The following is a 17647-nucleotide window of genomic DNA, read 5'->3' as shown; positions in this document are numbered from 1 at the left end:
TCATTTTTTATTTGCTCATTTTTCATTTGGAAGCTTGGTCCACGTGATTTTAATTATTTTCTATCTATTAACTTTGATTATATTTCTCCCTAGGTATGTCATATTTTCGGTGATGTTGTCGCGTTCATTATTTCTATTCCTCACGTGGTTTGAATTTCGATTTATTTATAATCCCTTCTTCCGTTTAAATCTTCATCTTTGTTATTTTTTCCATAGTGCACAAGAATTCATATTTTAAGTGGTTATGTTACGTTTACCATCCAAATTAATGTAGACCTTGTAACTAAAAGCATTGCACAGTCAATATAAATAGGTTATTTCGGATTTTGTTTTATAACTGATAGATCGGCATTTTCAAAATTTAAAATGTTACAATGGATAAATAAAAATAATTAACGTCAGAAGTACAAAGATTTCAAATGAAAAAAACAATGATAGGAAGAAATAATAGGAGAAATAAAAAAATTAATGTCATGATTAAAACGATTCAGCAAAGATAAGAAATAAAAATTGCGTTTAAAGGAACTAACTGAATAAAAATGATGATCAAAATTATTTCGATTAAAGTGGAAGAGCACCTGATGGGATTCAAACCCACAACCTTCAGTGTGTGAGAAACGTGTGTCAGCCACCACATTACGCCGCCGCTTTCGATAATTTCACTGTTTTTAAGAGTTTGCCCATCACGCGAAAGTGTCAGTGTCGTTTCTTGTTAAAAATATCAGCTTGCTTCCAGGAATTACCACGTTTCACTCAGTTAATAGTAGGCAGAAATCCAATCTGCATTTGCATCTCACTTCCTTAACTCTTGTGCAGAAGGGTGTCCAGTATAACGCTGCATCCATTTTCAATAAGCTGCCACAAGAATTCAAAGGTCGTAGTAGTAACCACGCGGTTTCAAATCGAAACTGAAGATTTTCTCACAGGTCGCTCCTTCTAATGTGTTGAGGAGTTCCTTGAAAAATTAAGCTGATTCCTGTGTAATATTGTTGATTGCGTTTACATAAACTTATGGCTTGCCTGTTTTGTTTCATAAACACTTCATTTCATCTGCCATTACTTTTATGTTGTAATTTCGTGTACTGACACGTTCCGTGACCTCGGAGATTTGCTCCTTAATTTGATCCTACGGAAGTAGACGTCTAAAATAATTTTTTTAAAAAAGTGAGAAATTACATTTGTCGTCTCCCTAGTAATTTTAATGCGTTGTGCCATGGCGGAATTACAGTAAACCTTGCTCATACTAACACGAAACGAGTAATTTTCTTTGGATGCACACCAGAATTTCCGCGTTCTGCTGAACGCACAGGTCTTCTGCTTGACGTTACGGCGCGCAAGAGCGTCTGGTAATTTTTTCCTCCCCAGGAGCCGGAATGCCGAATCTCTCTTTTTATGTACCTTGTCCATCACGATGCATTGTACAGTTGCTGCCTTCTCTCCATGGCAAGATCATTACACGTGGAACAGTTATTACACGAACTACCGCAGTATTTGTCTTTACTTTTTCAGGGAAATAGCATAAAGGCTAAATGAGAATCATGTCCATTATAATTATCCGGGCTGTTTACCATGGTTCCACTTAATGATGTATTGGAACAGCTGGATCGAATTTCGCTGCCGACATTTCAGAACTGTTTAAGTGTTGTTTGACGACCACATACTTGAAGTGGAATGAACAGGTTGATGAGCAAACGGATGGCGTGGCTATGGGAAGCCCCCTAAGCCTCGTAATTGCAAGCTTCTTTATGGAAAAATTCGAAGAACAGGCCTTAGGTACTGCCAGCAAAAAACCTAATGTATGGTTCCGATACGTGGATGACACGTTTGTGCTGTGGAGACATGGTAGGTAGGAACTAAGCCGGTTCTACCAACATCTGAACAGTATAAACTCAAGAATTCAGTTTACAATGGAGGAGGAGGTAGAGGGCAAATTACATTTCCTCGATGTGCTTGTTTTTAGAAACGAAAATGGTAGTTTGGGCCACTCAGTAAACTATAAACCCACGCAGACGTACCGTTATTTGCATCGGGATTCGAACCACCACCCACAACAGAAGCGGGGTGTTATCAAGACGTTAGCGGACAGAGCTAAAAATATTTGTGAACCTGAGTTGCTCGACGCTGAGATGGAACATCTCCACAATGCACTAATGAAGAACGGATATTCGTCCGCCGAAATAAAACGTGCGTTGAGGCAGCCACGCAGAAATCATACTGACGTACAGGCTACTGCAAAATCTAAGGTTTTCCTGCCGTTTGTTAAAAATATAACGGAAAGAATAGGGAGGATCTTGACGAAGCGGAATATTACCGTAATTTACAAGCCCACCAGGAAGATACAGGAATACCTTAAGCCTGCCAAGGACGCTCGCAAACCATTGGAAAAAGCTGGAGTGTATAGGATCCCATGCAGCTGTGGTGATGTTTATGTGGGTACCACTAAAAGAACTGTTTCTAAACGTTTGGAAGAGCACAAGGGAAATTGTAGAAGAGGAGAAACGGAACGATCAGCTGTTGCGGAGCATGCTTTCCAGCCAGTGATCCACAATATTCGTTTCGAGGAGACGCAGGTACTAGCGGCCACAAGCTGATATTACGAAAGGCTCTACAGGGAGGCAATCGAAATCGCCAAAAACCCAAATAATTTCAACCGAAAGGAGGGTGTGAAATTAAACGGTATATGGATGCCGGTGTTAAAGAAGATGTGCACCACCCGTCCACTACTGGGTGATGGCAACGGCGATAGACGGCGACGGACAGCGGCCAATTGCACTGACGTTTTCAAAACACGTGACGTCACACCGCGGCGCGGGAGCGCGCGGACACGGAATTTAGCGGCAGTCAGTAGCGAGCCAGTGGGTGTGTTGGACCTTCATTGGAGCTACGGACCCCCTTGAGGATGTCTCCCGAAGTCGGAGACGAAACGTTGGGAATTGACACGGAATTCGTCAACCGACCACGGCATAACAGCCAGGATAATTATAATGGACATGATATTTCCGGCCGTGAAAGTCTACATTTTACTATAAATGAGAATCGTAGCGTTCGAAAGAGACATTCCGTGCAATGATGAATTTTAGGTTGTGGTTCGCTAAGACAGCTGTGTGTTTTCGTGCCACAGCTGCGGGTAAAGCCGACGGGACTGTCTTTACACATGCCATCAGCTACCCGAGAGCCGGTGTGACACAGCAGTGAACAAGCCGTTTGACGAGACTCCTTTCCAGCTGTGGCAATACCTGTCACTTTATGTGGGACTCTGAAAGTGAAACGATATTAGGAGTGGATGTGTAGAAACTAAGCCGGCGGTTCCGGCAGCTGTCCGGGGTATTTGAATATAAATGTGCAGTCGATTCAAATTACTGCAGGGCCGTAGTACGTGCGCCAGGGTTGGCGGCGGCGCTTTCCGCTGCACCTGCTGGCGCTCCCCACGAGTGCGTCACGCACAGAGCGGCCCTCCGCCCCCTCCAGTGAGGCGGTAAACTGCCTGCAGCTTAAGATCTATAAATGAGGCGAATGATTGACTGGTACTGACAGATCAGGTGCCCAGGTCGCAGTGTTGACATACGTGGTTTACGGCACCCCGTGTCTTGTCGCTACTACTCGCGGACTCATGCTGCAAAAGCGAAAACCGCGAGAACACACAAGTCGTTTTGGTATGTGTCAGTATGTTGGAAATTTTTTTTTTTTTTTTTTTTTTTTTTTTTTTTTTTTTTTGCCACAATCTCGAGCAATCCAGCCTTCTTCAATTATACTCTGAGGTCTACATTTCGCCTTTTCGACTACTGAACAATTTCGTCTTTCGGTACATCCTTCATGTTCCAGTTCTCTTTGTAGGACTTTACCCCTCAGGTACTTCGGAAGCAGACAACGCATGATCTTTGTTAGAACACCATCAATCCACTAAAGGAAGATTTTTCTTCCTGGCATCAGGCATACTTGAACAAACTACGTCACGATAGAAGCGTTTGAAGTCTTTGTTGCCAAAGTTGGTGTTTTATCTTGAACAACTGAATGATACGGGAGATGTAAGCTGACGAAGGATGGAAAAGGACTGACTACGGCTTAATAACAAAATTCGACAGATGCTGAGGAAGCAGATGCTGTTGCACTCTAGGTTCAAAAGGGGACGCACAAATGACGACAAGCCAAGGTTAGAGAGATTCGTGGGTCTGTGAGAAGATCTATGTGCAAAGCATACAACTACCACCGTCACACCTTAGCAAAAGATCTGGCAGAGGACCCGAGAAAATTCTGGTCGCAATCGCTAAGGGGGTCTAGGGCTTACATTCAGTCTCGTGTTGACCAGTCTAGTATGGCAGTTGAAGATAGAAAAAAAAAGCCGAAGATTTAAATTTTAGTTTCAAGCAATCGTTCACACAAGAGAAAGGCACAAACATCCCGTCATTTGACCATCGGACAGACTCCTGTATGCGCCGGCCGTTGTGACCGAGCGGTTCTAGGCGCTTCAGTCCGGAACCGCGCTGCTGCTACTGTCGCAGGTTCGAATCCTGCCTCGGGAAGGAAGTGTGTAATGTCCTTAGGTTAGTTAAGTTTAAGTAGTTCTCAGATGTTAAGTCCCATAGTGCTTAGAGCCATTTGAACCATTTTGGGAGTCCCTTGGGAACGACATAGAAATAAGCATCCCTGACGCAGAGAAACAACTGAAAGATTTGAAAGCAAATAAATCACCAGGTCCGGATGGAAATCCAGTACAACTCTACCAAGACTACTCTGCAGCACTGGCTGCGAATCTCTTGCCCAGCACAAAGTCCCAAGCGACTGGAAAAACCAGGTGACTTAAGTATATAAAAAGGGTAAAAGAACGGACCCGCAAAATTATAGGCCAATATCCCTAACTTCGGTTTGCTGCAGAATCATTGAACATATTCTCGGTTCGAATACAATGAACTTTCTTGAGAGTAAGAAGCTTATGTCCACGAATTAGCACGGTCTTAGAAAACATCGCTCGTGCGAAACTCAGCTCTTTTATCATCTGATATCTACATCTACATCTACGTGATTACTCTGCTACTTACAATAAAGTGCCTGGCAGAGGGTTCAATGAACCACCTTCAAGCTGTCTCTCTACCGTTCCACTCCCGAAAGGTGCTCGGGAAAAACGAGCACTTAAATTTTTCTGTGCGAGCTCTGATTTCTCTTATTTTATAGTAATCATTTCTCACTATGTAGGTGGGTGCCAACACAACATTTTCGCAATCGGAGGAGAAAACTGGTGTTTGATATTTCATGAGAAGAACCGTCGCAACGAAAAACACCTTTATTTTAATGATTGCCACTGCAACTCACGTATCATGTCAGTGGCACTATCCCCCCTATTTCGCGATAGTATAAAACGAGCTGCCCTTCTTTGTACTTTTTCGATGTCATCCGTCAGTCCCACCTAATGCGGATCCCACACCGCACAACAACACTCCAGAATAGGGCGGACAAGCGTGGTGTAAGCAGCCTCTTTAGTAGACCTATTGCAGCTTCTAAGTGTTCTGCCAATGAATAACAGTGTTTGGTTTGCTATACCCACAACATTATCTATGTGATCGTTCCAGTTTACGTTATTTGTAATTGTAATCTCTAAGTATTTAGTTGAATTTAAAACCTTAAGATTTGTGTGACTTATCGCGTAATCGAAATTTAACGGATTTCTTTTAGTACTCATGTGAATAACTTCACACTTTTCTTTATTCAGGGTCAATTGCCACTTTTCGCATCATACAGATATCTTATCTAAATCATTTTGCAAGTCGTTTTGATCATCTGATGACTTTACAAGACGGTAAATGACAGCATCATCTGCAAACAATCTAAGACGGCTACTCAGATTGTCTTCTATGCCGTTAATATAGATCAGGAGCAATAGAGGGCCTATAACACGTCCTTGGGGAACGCTGGATACACTTCTCTTTTACTCGATGACTTTCCGTCTATTACTACGAACTCTGACCTTTCTAAGAGGAAAGCACGATTCCAGTCGCACAACTGAGGCGATACTCCATAGGCATGCAGTTTGGTTAGAAGACGCGTGTGAGGAACGGTGTGAAAGCCTCCTGGAAATCTAAACATGTAGAATCAATTTGAGATCCCCTTCGATAGCGCTCATTGCTTCATGAGTATAAAGAGTTAGTTGTGTTTCACAAGAAAGATATTTTCTGAATCCGTGCTGACTATGTGTCAATAAATAATTTTCTTCGAGGTGCTTCACAATGTTCGAAAACAGTATGTGTTCCAAAAACGTACTGCTAATCGGCGTTAGTGAGGTCAGCCTGTAATTCAGCGGATTACTCCTACCTCCCTTTTTGGGTATTGGTGTGACTTGAGCAATTTTCCAGTCAATTTTCCAGACCGGATCTTTTTGTGAGCGAGCAGTTGTTTATAATTGCTGAATATGGAGCTATTGTATCAGCATACTCTGATAGGAAGTTGACTGGTATACAGTCTGGACCGGAGACCTTGGCTTTATTAAGTGATTTAAACTGATTTGTTACACCGAGAATATCTACTTCTATGTTTCTCATCTTGGTTGTTGTTCTCGTTGGAATTAAGGAATATTTACTTCGTCTTCTTTGTTGAAGGAGTTTCGGAAGGCCGTGTGTAATAACTCTGCTTTAGTGGCACTGTCAACAGTGATTTCACCGTTGTTATTGTGCAGTGAAGGTACTGACTGCGTCTTGCCACTGGTGTGCTTTATGTATGGCCAGAATCTCTTTGGGTTTTCTGCCAGATTTCGAGACAGAATTTCGTTGTGGAAATTATTAAAAGCATCTCGCATTGAACTAAACTAAAACTAAACTCCTCCCGAACAGGCCATGAAGGCCCAACGGTATCGACCGGCCGCCGTGTCATCCTCAGCCTACAGGCGTCACTGGATGCGGATATGGAGGAGCATGTAGGCAGCCCAGCCCTCTCCCGGCCGTATGTCAGTTTACGAGACCGGAGCCGTTACGTTTCAATCAAGCAGCTCCTCAGTTTGCCTCACAAGGGCTGAGTGCACTCCGCTTGCCAACAGCGCTTGGCAGACCGGATGGTCACCCATCCAAGTGCTAGCCCAGCCCGACAGCGCTTAACTTCGATGATCTGACGGGAACCGGTGTTACCATTGCGGCAAGGCCGGTGGCATCTCGCATTGAAGTACGCGCTATATTTAGAACTTGCGTTCTTTTAAATTTGGCGTGCTTTTTTCGTTGCTTCTGCAACAGCGATCTGACCCGTTTTGTTTACCATGGAGGATCAGTACCATCACTTATTAATTTATGTGGTATATATCTCTCAATAGCTGTCAATACTATCTCTTGGAAGTCATTCCACAACTTTTCTACGCTTACACGGTCATATCGGAAGAAGCGAAGACTGTCTCTTAAAAAGGCGTTAAGAGCATTCTTATCAGCTTTTTTTAAATAGATATACTTTGCGTTTCTTTCTGATAGTTTTAGGTGTTACAATATTCAGCCTAGCAGCAACTGCCCTGTATTCGTCATGATACTCACTATTTGTCCAGGATTGTTTGTTGCTAAGAGGTCAAGTATGCTTTCGCAACCATTTACGCTTCGAGTGGGCTCATGAACTAATTGTTCAAAATAATTGTCTCAGAAAGCATTCAGTACAATTTCGGATGACGTTTCATGCCTGCCGACGACTTTAAACATATAATTTTTCCAGCATATCGAGGGTGGATTGATGTTACCACCGACTATAATTATATGAGGGGGTACTTATTTGAAATGAGACTCAAGTTTTCTTTGTACTGTTCAGCAACTACTGAGTCGGGGGCCGGTAAAACGACCCAATTAATAGTTTTATCCGATTGTCAGGTATCGCCTCTACCCATACTATTTCGCAGAAGATTGATCTCCTGGAAGCCACTCCAAGCGCCTTGGAGGTTGCAAAGTACTGGGCACATGTAATATAAATACAATTTGTGTATATATATGTACATATTTATTGATGTGTATGGCTACTGTAAATTTGTATGTTTCTGATTCGAGAATATATATTTCGCAGGAACTATCTACTTCAATTTCGCTACAAGGCAAACTACTTCCGACAGCAGTAAATACTCCACCACCAACTGTATTTAATCTATCCTTTCTGAACAGTGTTAATTTGTTTGAAAAAAATTCGACTCAACTTATTTTCGGCTTTAGCCAGCTTTCTGCACCTATAACTATTTGAGCTTCAGTGCTTTCTATTCGGGCTTAGAGCTCTGGTTCTACAAAACCGATCGTTTCTACAACTACATTAATGTGTTTTACCTGCCTCCTTTTAGACAGACGCCCATTCTGTGGTTTCCTGAGACCCTCTAACAAAAAAGAACCACCAAATCCCTTCCACACAGCCCCCGCTACCGGTGTAGCCCCTTCCTGTGTGTAGTGGACCCCTGACCTACACTCCTGGAAATGGAAAAAAGAACACATTGACACCGGTGTGTCAGACCCACCATACTTGCTCCGGACACTGCCAGAGGGCTGTACAAGCAATGATCACACGTACGGCACAGCGGACACACCAGGAACCGCGGTGTTGGCCGTCGAATGGCGCTAGCAGCGCAGCATTTGTGCACCGCCGCCGTCAGTGTCAGCCAGTTTGCCGTGGCACACGGAGCTCCATCGCAGTCTTTAACACTGCTGGCATGCCGCGACAGCGTGGACGTGAACCGTATGTGCAGTTGACGGACTTTGAGCGAGGGCATATAGTGGGCATGCGGGAGGCCGGGTGGACGTACCGCCGAACTGCTCAACACGTGGGGCGTGAGGTCTCCACAGCACATCGATGTTGTCACCAGTGGTCGGCGGAAGGTGCACGTGCCCGTCGACCTGGGACCAGACGGATGCACGCCAAGACCGTAGGATCCTACGCAGTGCCTAGGGGACCGCACCGCCACTTCCCAGCAAATTAGGGACACTGTTGCTCCTGGGGTATCGGCGAGGACCATTCGCAACCGTCTCCATGAAGCTGGGCTACCGTCCCACACACCGTTAGGCCGTCTTCCGCTCACGCCCCAACATCGTGCAGCCCGCCTCCAGTGGTGTCGCGACAGGCGTGAATGGAGGGACGAATGGAGACGTGTCGTCTTCAGCGATGAGAGTCGCTTCTGCCTTGGTGCCAATGATGGTCGTATGCGTGTTTGGCGCCGTGCAGGTGAGCGCCACAATCAGGACTGCATATGACCGAGGCACACAGGGCCAACACCCGGCATCATGGTGTGGCGAGCGATCTCCTACACTGGCCGTACACCTCTGGTGATCGTCGAGGAGACACTGAATAGTGCATGGTACATCCAAACCGTCATCGAACCCATCGTTCTACCATTCCTAGACCGGCAAGGGAACTTGATGTTCCAACAGGACAATGCACGTCCGCATGTATCCCGTGCCACCCAACGTGCTCTAGAAGGTGTAAGTCAACTACCCTGGACAGCAAGATCTCCGGATCTGTCCCCCATTGAGCATGTTTGTGACTGGATGAAGCGTCGTCTCACGCGGTCTGCACGTCCAGCATGAACGCTGGTCCAACTGAGGCGCCAGGTGGAAATGGCATGGCAAGCCGTTCCACAGGACTACATCCAGCATCTCTACGATCGTCTCCATGGGAGAATAGCAGCCTGCATTGCTGCGAAAGGTGGATATACACTGTACTAGTGCCGACATTGTGCATGCTCTGTTGCCTGTGTCTATGTGCCTGTGGTTCTGTCAGTGTGATCATGTGATGTATCTGACCTCAGGAATGTGTCAATAAAGTTTCCCCTTCCTGGGACAATGAATTCACGATGTTCTTATCTCAATTTCCAGGAGTGTATTTAGCCGAACCCGGAAACCCACCACCCCATGGTTCAAGTCAAGGAATCTGCAGCGTACATGGTGACAGAACTGCCTGAGCCTTTGATTCAGGCTCTCCACTCGCCTCTGCACCAAAGGACCAAAGTCGGTTCTATCGACGATGGTGCAGATGGTGAGCTCCGCCTTAATCTCGGAAGCAAGACTGGCAGGCTCTCCACTAGCCGCCCGAAACCAGAGAGAATCTCCTCCGATCCAAAGCGACACACGTCATTGGTACCGATATGAGCCACCACCTGCAGCTGGTTGCACCCTGTACTCTTCATAGCATCCGGAAGCACCCTTTCCACATCCGGAATGACTCCCTCCAGCATTCACAAGGAGTGCACACTGGCTTCCTTCCCCTTCTTGGCAGCCATGTTCCTCAGGGGCCCCATTACGTGCCTAACATTGGAGCTCCCAACTGCCAGCAGGCCCACCCTATGTGAATGGCCATACCTTGTGGAACGAGAAGCTTCCTCTGGACAGGGTGGACGACTGCATCCACCTTAGAGACATCGTCAGCCACAGATAACATCTGAAACCTGTTCGTCAAACAAACCCAGGAGGCCCTATGATCGGCCTGTCAGACTTTGGAATGACCTCTCACTCGACCATGGGTGAGGGCTCAACGTGAGTGCAGACAGTACCCAGGGCGGCCACAGCAGCGGACCGATCAGGAGACACGTGGGACGTGCTCGACATCCCTTGCATCCCTGCATCTGACCCCCCCCCCCTCCCCCCTGTAATGCCCCTCCTCAGCAGTCTCAAGCTGTATTCAAAATGGCTCTGAGCACTATAGGACTCAACTGCTGATGTCATCAGTCCCCTAGAACTTAAACCTAACTAACCTAAGGACATCACACACACCCATGCCTGAGGCAGGATTCGAACCTGCGACCTTAGCAGCAGCGCGGCTCCGGACTGGAGCGCCTAGAGCCGCACGGCCACCGCGACCGGCTGAAGCTGTGTGATGGAAGCCAACGCAGCCTGGAGCTGTGAGCGAAGAATCGCCAACTCAGCTATCATCTGAACACAACAATCACTGTTTCTGTCCATTACTGCAGTCGCTCTTGTTTGAAGTTCGTAAAAGTATGTATGCTTATTAGCAGCAGGAATTCGCAGTGCACTCTCACTGATAGTCTAACTGACACTGAGCTGTTATAACCGAAACAAACAAAAGCCTGTACGATAGGAGGGTCGATAGAAGGGTCGATAGCAGCGGCGGTACTCTACGCTACACTGTCATTAAAATAAAAGGTTGTGCCTAGTAAGCACTCAGACACGAAAGAAATTGCAAAAATAAACTAGTAACTACACAAACAAATGAAAATAAGTCTCTCCTGTTTGAAGCTCGTAAAAATATGTAATAAACAAAGGAGAAGGGTGAAGGGCAACAAGCATATTCATATTTCTAGATTTTAGGAAATCATTTTAAACGGTGCCCCAATGCAGGCCGTTAACAATGGTACGAGGATGTGGACGAAGTTCACAGATATGCGAGAGGCTCGAAGACTTCTTAAACGATAGAATGCAGTATGTTCGCCTCGGCGGCAAGTGTTCATAAGAGACAAGGGTATCGTCAGGAGTGCCCCAGGGATGTGTGATGAGACTGCTGCTGTTCTCTGTACATACAAATGATATGGCGGACAGAGTGGGCAGTAATCTGCTGTTGTTTGCTGATGTTGCCGTGGTGTCGAAGTTGAGTGACAGTAGGAAGATACAAGACGACTTAGGCAAAACTTCCATGTGGTGTGGTTAATGACAGCTAGCCCTAAATGTGGAAAAGTGTAAGTTAATGCGGACACGTAGGAAGATCAAATGTTCAGAGACAATATTAATATTGTCGTGCTTGACATAGTCAGATAGTTTGTATATCTGGTTGTAACGTTGCAAAGCGATATAAGGTGCAACGAGCGTGTGAGAACTGTGTTAGGGAAGGCGAATGGTTGACTTCGGTTTGTTGGGAGAATTTTAGGGAAGAGGGTAAAGGAGACCGGATGTAGCCCGCTGGTGCGACCTATGCTTCAGTACTGCTCGAGTGTTTGGGATCCGTACCAGGCGGATTGAAGGAAGACACCGAAGCAATTCAGAGGCAGGCTGCTAGATTTTTTACCAGTAGGTTCGAATAACACGCCATTGTTGCGGAGTTGCTTTGGGAACTCAATTGGGAATCTTTGGACAGGAGGCAAAATTCTTTTCGAGAAACACTATTGAGAAAGCTTAGAGAGAATCGGCATTTCAAGCTGACTGTCGAACGACTGTGCTGCCGTCAACATACATTGTGCGTAAGGACAACGAAGATAAGATACGGGAAATTAGGGCTCGTTGGGAGACATACAGACTGTCGTTGTTCCCTCACCTGTTTGCGACTGGAACAGGGGTGGAAATGACAAGTAGTGTACAGGATACCCTCCGCCACGCACCGCACGTTGGCTTGCGGAATATCTGTGTAGGTGTCGATTATCGGTAAGAATGACTGACGGTCTTGTGAGACTTGCCATAAGCGATGTTTCGAATCACTTCTCAAAAATTACACTGTTCATCTCTCCATGACAATCGCCTGTAATGTTTTAACGAAACATTAACGCTATCACGCTTACCAAATAAGTTATGAAACAATTACTGATTTCACCATGTAATGAAAGTATTAACTAGGAATAGTGAAACTAAATTATAAATTCAAATTATGTACATAAAACTATGCACAAAATTATATCCGGTGTTATATTCTTTAAAACTAAGGGCCAACCTTTCTGTTTTATGAAGATGCAGATTACACTCATGTATGTTAATGGTAATTAATTCAAAAATGAAAAACTGAATTTTTTGGAGGCAGATGGCAAAATAAGAGGGGAAGTAATATTATCGCAGCTTGCTTTGTCACAAAGTGATACTAATTGTATCTATGGGCTTTTTTTGAATTTGTATGCTCAATAGCCTGTTTGTCAAAACACCAGTGGTAATTAACTCAAAAACAGTGCAACATATTGAGTTTTTTTCTTAAGAATTATTTCTCAGCACATGCTACACTGAAACACCCTTACATGCCTTTTAGAATATTTGTGACCCCCCCCCCCCTCTCTCTCTCTCTCTCTCTCTTTCTCTTTCTCTCTCTCTCTCTCTCTCTCTCTCTCTCTCTCTCTCTCTGTGTGTGTGTGTGTGTGTGTGTGTGTGTGTGTGTGTGTGTGTGAATGTATTGTTTACAACTCTGGGTGCTGTTTTGTATTCAACACTTGTGAGTCTTGTTTAAGACTTCTTTCAGATTACTTCATTGATTTTTACTAGTTTTAAATATCTTGTCAAAAGTTTGTTGTAGGTATTTTTTATAGTCGTGCATTCAGTTCAGTTGCCTTGTGTACTACTATTGTAACTGATGATCCTGGATATTTTATGAATCAATTTAAATTTCTGTTGTCATTAGAAACGTTAATTTAATTAGAACTTGTTGCTTTTGGTTACATATCATGTAACATGCGATTTAGCTCGAAACTCTTCAAAGCACTGGCATGTAAAACAATAATACGCTCTCTTTTTCCAACAGACTCAGTAATTGTGCACCTTGAGGGTTCCTTCAATTAGACTTTCACGTAATGAAGCCTTCATACACAAAATTAACTTCTGGCGTGTCCCAAGGGACCGTTGCTGGGCAGTTACTTTTCACAGTATATACAGGGTGAGTCGTGTAAAACGTAACACGCCCATTATTCCCGGGGCGTTTGCACGTATTGACGAGCGGTGTTCGGCGAATCATAGCCGACTATGGGACACATACTTTGGTACATGCACAATTATCACAACGTTTATATTGACCGAGATAATGAGGCAAGTACATGTTTTTTAAATGGCACGCTATACTTTTTTTACCGTCATTCGAACGCTCTGGAAAAGAAGCGTATAGTGATGTAACGCATGTTGCTATTGTGATTCAAACTTCGCTTAAAAGACGCTGTGAAATATTGTACGATTGAAGGTCGAGGCGGTCGGAAGCGGCTGCAGACTGTAAACACGCCTCGCGCGACTCGCAGGCCAGTTGCCGTGCTCTATGCAGCATGCACGGCCTACGCTACGTAGGTAAATCCTCATCCGCCCTCTTTTAAGCAAAGTTTGAATCACAATAGCAACAAGCGTTACAACACTATACGCGTCTTTTTCAGAGCGTTCGAATGATGGTAAAAAAAAGTATAGCGTCCCATTTAAAAACTGGTTCAAATGGCTCTGAGCACTATGGGACTTAACTTCTGAGGTCATCAGTCCCCTAGAACTTAGAACTACTTAAACCTAACTAACCTAAGGACATCACACACATCCATGCCCGAGGCAGGATTCGAACCTGCGACCGTAGCGGTCGCGCGGTTCCAGACTGTAGCGCCTAGAACCGCTCGGGCCGGCGCGTCCCATTTAAAAAAACATGCCTCATTATCTCGGACAATATAAACGTTGTGATTATTGTGCATGTAGCAACGTATGTGTCCCATAGTCCGCTATGATTCGCCGAAAACCACATGTCGATACGTGCAATCGCCCTCGGAATAAAGTGGGTGTTACGTCTTACGTGACTCACCCGGTATAAATGACCAATCAGATAGCGTCGGAAGTCCCTCGAAGCTTTTTCGCAGGTGATGTTAATATGTACTGCAGAGGGTCGACACTTGGTGCAGGAAACGACAATTCACCCTCTACATAAACAAACGTAACACACTGTGAATGCATAGATAGAAATACTGGGCGAATACATAGATAGGAAGACCCGTTATTGGATGATTACACGATTGCAGGACAATCACTGCAAGCAGTTACTTCCATAAAATATCTAGGAGTCTGCACATACGGAGCGATCTGAAGCGGAGTGACAACGAAAAATTAACTGCGGGTACGGCAGACACCAAACTGATATTCACTGCAAGAACCCTCAGAAACTGTAGTCCATCACCAAGGAAGTAGCACACAAAACACTCGTTCGACCGATACTTGAATACTGCTCGTCAGTATGAGATCCATACACGATAGCACTGATGCAAGAAATAGAGAAGATCCAAAGAGGAGCAGCGCGCTTCGCTACGAGTTAATTTAGTAAGCACGAAAGCGCCACAGAGACGATGAACGAACTTTAATGGAAGATGCTACAAGAGAGGCGTTCTGCATCACGGTATGATTTATTGTTAAAGTTCCGAGAGCGTCCCCAGAAGAGCCAAGAAATACACTGAAGCGCCAAAGAAACTGGTACAGGCTTGCGTATTCAAATACAGAGGGTATAAACAGTCAGAATACGGCGCTGCGGTCGGCAGCACCTATGTAAGACAACAAGCGTCTGACGAAGTTGTTAGATCAGTTATTGCTGCTACAGTGGTAGGTTATCAAGATTTGAGTTTGAACGTGGTGTTACAGTCGTTGCACGAGCGATTGGACACAGCATCTCCGAGGTAGCGATGAAGTGGCGATTTTCCCGTACGACAATGTCACGAGTGTACCGTGAAGATCAGGAATCCGATCAAACTTCAAATCCAGTAAAGTATCAAATCTCCGACATCGCTGGGGCCGAAAAAAGATCAGTGTGCGACAGGTCCTGGCGGAGGTTCGAGTCCTCCCTCGGGCATGTGTGTGTGTGTTTGTCTTTAGGATCATTTAGGTTAAGTAGTGTTTAAGCCTAGGGACTGATGACCTTAGCAGCTAAGTCCCATATGATTTCACACACATTTGAACATTTTTTTTGGAAAAAGATCCTGCAAAAACGGGACCAACGACGACTGAAACGAATCGTTCAACGTAACAGAAGTGCAGTCCATTTGCAAACTGCTGCATATTTCAATGCTGGGCCATCAGCAAGTGTCAGCGTGTAAACCGTTCAACAAAACATTATCGATATGGTCTCTCTCAGCCGAAGGCCCGCTCGTGTACCCTTGATCACTGCACGACACAACACTTTACGCCTCGCCTGGGCCCGTCAACACCGACAATGGACTGTTGATGACTGGTCGGGCGACTCTCGTTTCAAGTTGTATCGAGATGATAGACGTGTACGGGAATGGAGACAACCGCACGAATCAATGGACCCTGCATGTCAGCAGGGGACTGTTCACGCCGGTGGAGGCTCTGCAATGGTGTGGGGCGTGTGCAGTTGGAGTGATATAGAATCTTAGATACGCCTAGATACGACTCTGACAGAGGACACGTATATAAGCATCCTGTCTGTTCACCTGCGTCCGTTCATGTCCATGGTACATTCCGTCGGACTAGAGCAATTCGAGCAGGACAATACGACTCCACACATGTCCATAATTGCTGCAGAGTAGCTCCAGGAACACTTCACAGAGCTTAAACACTTCCGCTGGCAACCAAACTGCCCAGACATGAACATTATTGACCATATCTGTGATGCTTTGCAACGTGCTGTACAGAAGTGATCTGCACCACCTCGTACTCTTACGGATTTCTGGGCAGCCCTGCAGGATTCGTGGTGTCAGTTCCCTCCAGCACTACTTCAGAGGTTGTTGTGGCACTCCGGCGTGCTCGCGGGGGCCCTAAACGATATTAGGCAGGCGTACCAGTTTCTTTGGCTCTTCAGTGTATACTGCTTCCTCCTAAGTGTATCTCGCGAAAAGACCATGATGGTAAAATTAGATAAATTCGAGCCCACACGAAGGCTTACCGGCCATTGCTCTTTACGCGAACCATCCGCGACTGGGACAGGAAAGGAGGAAGTGACAGTGATGCACAAATTACCCTCTGCCACACACCGCACGGTGGCTTGTGAAGTGTAGATGTAGATGTAGATGAACGGCAGGCATTAGTCGAAGTTTCATCTAGCCACTCTATACTGTTGTCACGCCCGTGATCGTGAGCGCAAATCTGCACCACCATGCAACAACAACTGGGCTCCCCCAAAATACGAGTGTCTTACGTCCGTCAATAGTTGACTAGCTGAAGCCTACGGGTGAGACAGAACTCCGCTGACAAATTTACCAAGATTGTTCAGTGGTACCTTCTGAGTATCATGGAACCACAACTTCCGGGGATTCTTTAGAGAGTAATAATGTAATTATGATTTGTTACCTCAATCAACTTTGTTTCTGTGAAAATATCTTCCCCTCCCGCCGGAGGTGCGACTCCTCCCTCGGGCATGTGTGTGTGTGTGTGGTGTTGTTAGCGTAAGTTAGTTTAAGTTATATTTAGTAGTGTGTAAGCCTAGGGACTGTTGACTTCAGCAGTTTGGTCCCTTAGGAATTCGCACTCATCTGAAAATATCTTGACAACAGGAAATAAAAAACCTGTAATGTGCAATCACTAATACAGTAGTGGAAATCAGTAGAAAGACATGGTTATTTGTACGAAATTTAATAATGTCCCTGGGAATAATTTTGCACAGTGTACATGCAATAGTATGAGATCCAGTACACCGACAAATGCAGTCAAATGGTACAGCATTTGATGTCAGTAGTGCAATATATAACAATACATCAGTGATTCAGGTGGTAGAATGAGGAACTAGGTACAAAGGCTGTGTGCGGTATTAGTGAGTGCGCGCGTCCCTTTACTGCGGATAGGAAGCCGATATCATTAGTGACAGACCTTGTTGTGTACATAAACCACGACTGTCACAAAGCCACGCGGAAAACACTTATCATGTGATCATTTCGTTAGATTGGGCACATGATATGGGCGGAACATAAAATGATAATGATGATGACGATGTTTGGTTTGTGGGGCGCTCAACTGCGCGGTTATCAGCGCCCGTGCAAATTCCCAACCTTTGCCAGTCCAATCTCGCCACTTTCGTGAATGATGATGAAATGATGAGGACAACGCAAACACCCAGTCATCTC

At 45.2% G+C, this 17647-nt stretch overlaps 1 long non-coding RNA gene and 1 pseudogene across 1 annotated transcript in view; one reads left to right on the top strand and one right to left on the bottom strand.

The window, feature by feature from the left end:
• LOC126354747 (uncharacterized) overlaps positions 1 to 17647 on the top strand; it is a 298459-nt gene that overhangs the window by 65663 nt on the left and 215149 nt on the right. The window lies entirely within an intron of this gene.
• On the bottom strand, positions 7013 to 7130 carry LOC126356980 (5S ribosomal RNA; annotated as a pseudogene).

This window comes from Schistocerca gregaria, chromosome 3 (genome assembly GCF_023897955.1).
Source record: "Schistocerca gregaria isolate iqSchGreg1 chromosome 3, iqSchGreg1.2, whole genome shotgun sequence".
Lineage (NCBI taxonomy): Eukaryota > Metazoa > Arthropoda > Insecta > Orthoptera > Acrididae > Schistocerca > Schistocerca gregaria.
The sequence above is the reverse complement of the archived record's forward strand: the minus strand, read 5'-3'. Positions and strand labels throughout refer to the sequence as shown.